This window comes from Macaca mulatta, chromosome 5 (genome assembly GCF_049350105.2).
Source record: "Macaca mulatta isolate MMU2019108-1 chromosome 5, T2T-MMU8v2.0, whole genome shotgun sequence".
In the NCBI taxonomy this organism is placed as follows: domain Eukaryota; kingdom Metazoa; phylum Chordata; class Mammalia; order Primates; family Cercopithecidae; genus Macaca; species Macaca mulatta.
This window is the reverse complement of record NC_133410.1, coordinates 123,261,413-123,268,621: the sequence shown is the minus strand read 5'-3', so window position 1 is coordinate 123,268,621 and position 7,209 is coordinate 123,261,413. Positions and strand designations below refer to the sequence as shown.

The following is a 7,209-nucleotide window of genomic DNA, read 5'->3' as shown; positions in this document are numbered from 1 at the left end:
TGTATCCAGAGGAACTGCCCTTTGTAAAACCATCAGAGATCAGGAGACTAATTATTTACTGTCATGAGATAGCGGCACAGGAAAGACTTGCCCCCATGATTCAATTACCTCCCACCAGGACCCTCCCGTGAAACATGGGAATTATGGGACCTACAATTTAACATAAGATTTGGGTGTGGACACAGCCAAATCATATCACTCCAACCCTGGCCCCTCCCAAATCTCATGTCCTCACATTTTAAAACCAATCATTCCTCCCAACAGCCCCCAAAAGTCTTAACTCATTTCAGCATTAACTCAAAAGTTCACAGTTCAAACTCTCAACTGAGACAAGGCAAGTCCCTTCTGCCTATGAGCCTGTAAAATCGAAAGCAAGTTAGTTACTTCCAACATTCAATGGGGGTACAGGCATTGGGTAAATATAACAGTTCCAAATGGAAGAAATTGGCCAAAACAAAGAGGCTCTAGGCCCCATGCAAGTCCAAATTCCAACAGGGCAGTTATTCCATCTTAAAGTTCCAAAATGATCTCATTTGACTCCATGTCTCACATCCAGAGCACATTTATGTAAGAGATGGGCTCCCATGCCCTTGGGTGACTCCACCCCTGTGGCTTTGCAGGGTACAGCCCCACTCCTGGCTGCTTTCACAGGTTGGTATCAAGTGTCTGCAGCTTTTCCAGGCACATGGTGCAAGCTCTTGGTGGATTTACCATTCTGGGGTCTGGAGGACGGTGGTCCTCTTCTTACAGCTGCTGTAGGCAGTGCCCCAGTGGGGACCCTGTGTAGGGGCTCAAACCCTACATTTCCCTTCCACACTGCCCTAGCAAAGGTTCTCCGTGAGGGCTCTATGCCAGCAGCAAACTTCTGCCTGGACATTGAGGCGTTTCCATACATCCTCTGAAATCTAGATGGAGGTTCCTAAAGCTCAATTCTTGACTTCTGTGCATCCACAGACCCAACATCATGTGTAAGCCATGAAGGCTTGGGGCTTGCACTGTCTGTAGCAACAGCCTGAGCTGTATGTTGGCCCCTTTTAGCCACAGCTGGAGCTGATGCAGCTGGGACACAGGGCACCATGTCCTGAGGCTGCACACAGAAACGGGGTCCTTGGGCCCAGCCCAGGAAACCATGTTTTACTCCTAGGCCTCCAGGCCTGTGATGGGAGGGGCTGCCGCAGAGGTCTCTGACATGCCCTGGAGACATTTCCCCCATTGTCTTGGTGATTTACATTCTACTCCTTGTTACTTGTGCAAATTTCTACAGCAGGCTTGAATTTCTCCCCAGAAAATGGGTTTTACTTTTCTATTGCATAGACTGCAGATTTTCCAAACTTTAATGCTCTGCTTCCTCTTGAATGCTTTGTGGCTTAGAAATTTCTTCCCCCAGATACCCTAAATCACTTTTCTCAAGTTCAAAGATCTGCAGATCTCTAGGGTAGGGGCAAAATGCCGCCAGTCTCTTTGCATTGCAAGAGTGACCTTTACTCTGTTCCCAACAAGTTCCTCATCTCCATCTGAGACCACCTCAATCTTGACTTCATTGTCTATATCACTATCAGCATTTTGGTCAAAACCATACAACAAGTCTCTAGGAAGTTCCAAACTTTTCCACATTTTCATGTCTTCTTCTGAGTCCTCCAAACTGTTCCAACCTCTTCCTGTTACCTAGTTCCATAGTTGCTTCCACATTTTCAGGTATCTTTACAGCAACATCCAACTTTTCTGGTGTCAATTTACTATATTAGTCTGTTCTCATGTTGCTAATAAAGACATACCTGAGACTGGGTAATTTATAAATGAAAGAGGTTTAATTGATTCAAAGTTCCACATGGCTGGGGAGGCCTCACAGTCATGGTGGAAGACCAAGGAGGAGTAAAGTCATGTCTTACATGACTGCAAGAGAGACAGAATATGCAGGGGAACTCCCCCTTATAAAACCATTAGATCTTGTGAGACTTATTTACTGTCATGAGAACAGCACGGGAAAGACCCTCTTCCATGATTCAATTATCTCCCACCAGGTCCCTCCCATGACACATGGGAATTATGGGAGCTACAATTCAAGATGAGATTTGGGTGGGCACACTGTCTAACCATATCAGAAGCAAACTCAACTTAATATTTACTAAACCAGAAAGTTAACCATCCTACTTGGTCTTGGTCAGAAAGTGAATGTTGCTTGTGATAACTTAATGGCTCAAAGCAGCCTAAGTTCCATAGCCTAGTAAAGAGTTAATAATACTTAATAAGGAGTTTATTATATGTCATCCATGTCAAAACAATCATATTAGGGTAAACATCTGTTTTAGACTATTTGTGTATTAATTTAAACACAGTGACATTCCTTCATTTTGAGTAGTTAATGTACTTATAAATGCAACCAAGCAGCAATTGGGTTTTAAATTTTTTTAATAGTCCGTAAATCTCTGGATTGGCGGTTTTCACTATTTTTAAACCTACACTTAGCTGATTCTTTTTGAAATTTGAGTATATGTTTAGTTGAAAATAAGTACCTACAGAAGAAACAGAAATGGTGTGGCAGGCGTTCTGTCCTACTAGGCATCCCTTCAAATATTTTTTTAGGTGTATGAAATTCATAAGCTATTCAGTCCACGCATACTGGGAGCCTGTGGGAAATGTCATTTTAATGGTGATATTTAACATGGATGTTTCAAAGAAATAGTGTTTAGCTACCTATTTTACTGCTTGCTTGTGATTTTCTTAGCTTTTATGTTGACTGACAGGCTCCCTATACCCAATCCTTCACTCCACTCTCCAACCTCTGGGCATCCAGTACCCTTCGTCTGCCCCTTGAGGAACCCCAGGCACCCTGTGGTACCTTAATCATACCATCCCTTTTTGTTGGCGGCCATTCTCCCAATTTAACCTACTCATTCTTTTCTATTATCCAGTCAAACAAGGTCCTATCTTGGGTCCCTTATTCTTTTTTCCATTTTGCCCCCCTCTTAGTTGATTTAATAAATGCTCTTCTCCCATCAGGTAACAAAACCAAAGCATAGTTTTTTAACCTAAGGAATATTTTGCTGCACAATTTTTACACACAGTGGCAGTTGTGTGATTCTAGTCTTTACTCCCTCAAGTCTCTCCCTGAAAATGCCCTGGGAATTCTTTTCCTATATTTTTCATCATGTCTTACTCTAATCAAGATAAAAACAAAACAAAACAAAACAAAAACCCACTAAGAAGTCAATAGGTTCAGTACCCTCAGAGTAAAGTTACAACTCTTCAAACTTTGATGAACTGAAGCAGCTCATTTGTAACTTCTATCCCTATAAATCTATCCCAGAAATCACCTCACTAAAATAGTTTATCATGTTATGTTCTACTCAAAGGATTTCATTCCTCCTAATGCCCTCAGAATCAAGTTCCAGCTCTTCATACTTTTCCAAAGTCTCTCAAATCTGGTGTCACCTGAACTTCCTAACATTTTTTCCCATAATCTTCCAATCCAAACGTGTTCAGCAAAACTGACTTTCTCTTTTCTTTAACTTGAAATGTCCTTCCTTTAACTTTCTCTCCTACTTCCAAATTTTTATCATACTTTAAGGCATAGCTTCATCTCACCTCCTGATTAACCCTCACTTGAAGACTCAGTCCATATAGATTTCGTTTCTAGGCAGTTTTATTTTTCTTTTCTTTTTTTTTTTTTTTTTTGTGACTCAAATAACAGCTTAAATTTTTATATAACCACTCCACAACCAGAGTTTGTGTGTAATATAGGCATATTCAAGCTGAAATAAACCTAAGATGGACGTCTGTAAGGGCAGCTGATGCCTGAATACTAAAATGCTGATTCTAAAATCAGGAAAGAACTAGTAAGTTACAGAGGGTCTTTAACTGGAGACTTCATGAGAATGCTAAAACTGTTGCTTAGAGCACATGAAACCCAATCCTATAATGAGAAATGCAAAGCATATGTACTTATAATACCAGTATGTGCACTATAAAGCTTAGGGCATTCAATAGCCTCTGATGCCATTCTCCATGTCTTCCTTAGGGATGTGAAATAAGTCTTACCTACTGTGGGTAGGGCACTCAGCTGCCTTTGATTTTCCTCTTTGAGTCACGTCTCATTTGGCCTACTGTGGCATGGCCATTCTTGTTTCTTCGCTGTTATTAGTAATTGTAAGTAGTTCTTAGTCTTTCTTAGTGTTAGTGCTATTTAATCCAGAAATGGCCTTTTAGGACCTGAATTCTGTCCTTCTATCCTGAGCATAGAGTGTCTGCATGCCTCATGTGGGGATTAGAATTCTAACTCTGGCAGCTGTTTTATCTCTGTGCTATGTGGCTGGCAAATACTTTAAAGCCCATTTGTAGGAAGAATATCTTTTGTAAACCATCGGCTTTGAAGTCAGATTTCTAAGTCTAAGTTTTCTGTAGAAAGACAATGACAAACAAAATAACACGTCCTCAGTTTAAAGATGACTCCCCTGAACCACACCACCCAGTAGTTGTACCCAGTCTATATTGTTTTTTGTGTTTTAAAATTTCTTTGAAAATGTTCCTTTTTTTCAGAACATTTGTATAGTAAGTAATATAGTAACTAACTATTGGAGTTGTAGAGTGATTCATTGATGAATGTATTTCTTCTCCACTCTGGTGTATATTTCAACAGAGCAGAGACTGATTTATTTCATCATTACCTTCCCATCCTCTAGCATTGGCCCAGCTCCCCAAATACTTGTTGAATGGAAGAATGCCTCATAAGGTTGATATAGAAGGAAAAGAAATAAACTGTATACAGCACTATATAAACAAACATACCCAGTCAGCCCTCCATATTCCCAGGTTCTACATTATGGGACTCAACCAACTATAGACTGGAAACATTTGAGAAAAGAAGAAAACAATAAAAAATAACAATACAACAATAAAAATAATATACTCTAACAACTATTTGCATAGCATTTACATTGTATTAGGTATCATAAGTAATCTAGAGATGTTTTAAAGCATAGAAGATATATTAGTATGTAGGTTATATACACATACTGTACCATTTTACATAAGCGACTTGAACATCCATGAATTTTGGTATCCCTCAGGGTTCTGAAACTAATCCCTAATAGATACAACTTTATATGTGTGTATGTATCAGTATATAGAGTACTATGGTTAGTACATGGTAAGTATTCCAAACATTTTGATTTTTTATTATTATTATAGCTTGGAACCTCAACTGAAAGTGTGCCTCCTTCTCATACAGAACATGGATACTTCTTGTGCTAGGTCACAAGAAGTCACTATCTCCCCAAATAAAAGGCTAGATTGATCAGAGTGTTTGCATCTTTCCCATTCAAGCACCTGGCTAGCCCCATTAGGCCTAGAGCCCTACCTCTCAGTGCCTTTCAATCCCCTGACACTCAGTACTCTCAGTACATATTTAGTGACTTAATTTACAGAACTGCCAAACTCACCTTTCTGAACATGTCTTCTAAGACTCACTGTCTCTCCCCAGATTAGCCAGAAAGGCTACAGGGAAGAGCAGAGACTAGAAGGCCTACAGCAGCTAGCAAACTTAACTTCAGGGAGCACCATCGCGCCTTTCAAAGTTCCTATTTCACAAAGTTTTGCCTGGGAACTCAGCAGGAACAGGAGAGAATTAAAAATAAATGACTAAATGAAACCTAGATTTATGTTTCAGTCAATTGAGAGAATCTGACATGGCAATGTGCCAGCCCACAGTAGGTGTTCAGTAAGTAACTTGAATAAATTTGGTGCTAGAAAAAATGTCTCAGTGGCTCTTGGCATCCATTGCCTCTTCTATAAAGAGAGACTGTACTATACATCCCTCTCCTGACTTTGAGCAGGGCTTTAAAACTATGACTCTAGTAAAATCAAGAGTATTTTCACAACCAAGACAAGTTTTTACAATGGTTTTACTCCACAGAGTAAAAAAGAAAGAAAGAAATTATGAAGCTCCCTGAATTACTGGATGGGAAACACTGGCTTCTTTAATGCAGGAAAGCAGACTGGCTTCGCGGTTCTTGAAGGAGAAACGCATAACTCTTCCTCTCCATGCTCTTGGCTGGAGACACCCTGTGGGTAAGTTAGGGTAGATGTAAGAGGGAGCGGGCAATTCCAGTATCTTCACATAGGGAAAAGGTAACGAAGAATCAGGCTGTAAAAGCCAACTATTGGGAGAGGAAATAAAACTTAAAATTTGTCATCATTAGTGGAAAAAAAAAAAAAAAAAAAGGAGGTAGGGACAAAAGGAGTAAGAAAATGATGGGGGTGGGGGAACTTTAATAAAGGAAAACCTGAAAAGGAAGTTGAAGAGAGGAAAGAGTGTCCTACGCATTTTGTTTTTACTCCTGCTCCTTCTCTCTGACTCCCTCCAGAAGCCAGAAAAAGTTTGCAAGCGCAACTTTAGGGATGGGAGACAGGGCTCTTCACCAACAGACCCACGAAAAGAAGCGCCTTCACCATTCCCCATTCGCGCCGCCGCCGTCCTTTCCCTCTCGCGGGGTGATGGGCAGGAGGCAACATTCTTGGGACGCGGTAGCTCAGCCGGATACCCCGGAATCCCGTCAGGCTCGAGCAGCACGCAGCTCTCCTTCTGGCAAAGCCTCCTCTGCCTTGGCCATCCACCTCCCGGAAAAGAAAAAGGAAAGATCGAGCCTCTAAACCGTCCTTTCCCCCTCCCCCTCTTCCCGGGGGAGCTAAGGAAGAAAGTACCGTTCTGTGATTCACTGGAGAGAAAAGAGGGAGGAGGCAAAAGAACTCGGAGTGCCAAAGCTAAATAAGTTAGCTGAGAAAACGCACGCAGCTTGTAGCGCCTGCGCCGGGTGCGCGAGCTCCGCAAAGGCCAAACCGGCTCCGCGCTGGCCGGCCACGGGGCTAGGGACCCGGGTTTGGCCTTCAGGCTCCCCAGCAGCCGGGAAAAGGAATTGCTGCCGGGAGTTTCTGCAGAGGTGGAGGGAGATCAGGAAACGGCTTTTTCCTCACTTCGCCGCCTGGTGAGTGTTGGGGAGATTGGCAAACGCCTAGGAAAGGACTGGGGAAAACAGAGAGCCCTGGGAAAGTGGAGAAGGTGATCAGGAGGCCGTCCACTACGGCAGTTTATCTGTCCGATGAGAGCCCGACGCGACGCGTCCACTTCGCAGTTCTTTCCAGGTGTGGGGACCGCAGGACAGCCGTTCCCACTGCCCTCCGTACCAGCACTGCCAGGACAGTCAGCTTTGCTCC

The 7,209-nt window shown here is 42.4% G+C and overlaps 1 protein-coding gene and 1 long non-coding RNA gene across 4 annotated transcripts in view; one reads left to right on the top strand and one right to left on the bottom strand.

The window, feature by feature from the left end:
• Nucleotides 1-5,882: 5,882 nt before the first annotated feature.
• On the bottom strand, nt 5,883-6,908 carry LOC144340829 (uncharacterized). Of its 2 annotated transcripts, none has more exons than XR_013417277.1 (3): nt 6,700-6,908; nt 6,319-6,612; nt 5,883-6,060 (listed from the first exon to the last, which is right to left on the bottom strand). It is a non-coding gene; the product is annotated as an uncharacterized LOC144340829 (long non-coding RNA). The 2 variants fall into 2 exon arrangements; XR_013417276.1 differs by having other exon boundaries at nt 6,426-6,612; nt 6,700-6,839.
• The window catches only part of ARSJ (arylsulfatase family member J), a 77,261-nt gene continuing 76,585 nt past the window's right edge, over nt 6,534-7,209 (top strand). For both annotated transcript variants that reach the window (XM_001096903.5, XM_015139124.3), the window contains exon 1: nt 6,534-6,980. The gene's annotated coding sequence lies outside the window, so the exon portion shown is untranslated. The remainder of the gene's footprint in view (nt 6,981-7,209) is intronic.